This window comes from Nicotiana attenuata, chromosome 1 (genome assembly GCF_001879085.1).
Source record: "Nicotiana attenuata strain UT chromosome 1, NIATTr2, whole genome shotgun sequence".
In the NCBI taxonomy this organism is placed as follows: Eukaryota; Viridiplantae; Streptophyta; class Magnoliopsida; order Solanales; family Solanaceae; genus Nicotiana; species Nicotiana attenuata.
Window position 1 is genome coordinate 33,836,516 of NC_031989.1, and position 443 is coordinate 33,836,958.

The following is a 443-nucleotide window of genomic DNA, read 5'->3' on the forward strand; positions in this document are numbered from 1 at the left end:
GCGATAAAGAAATAGATTACAGAAAGGAGGACATTTTCATTTAATCCCTATAACTAGACAAATTAACAATCACTTACCCTTAGGACTCGGAGAAGTTTAAAATTTGAGTTGAGTTAAATGTTATCATCTCAACAAAAAACAAAAAAAAATTGAGTTGAGTTGAGTTAATATTAACAATTTGAATCAATAATTATTTTCTTTAATGAGAATAAATAATTAAGTCTTTAAATTAATTAATTAGCAAATAATCAAATTTAATTCTTTTTAAATTCATTGTATACAAAAATTATTTTTCAAGTTGATAAAACTTTTAGGGTACATAAATTTGTTTTACCAAGAAGAATATTGGCGTGTAGAGAAATCAAAAACAAAGCAAAATTAATTATATTATAGTATTAAGAGTCACATTAGTAAGAATAAAAACTTGAAGCAACGAAACTATA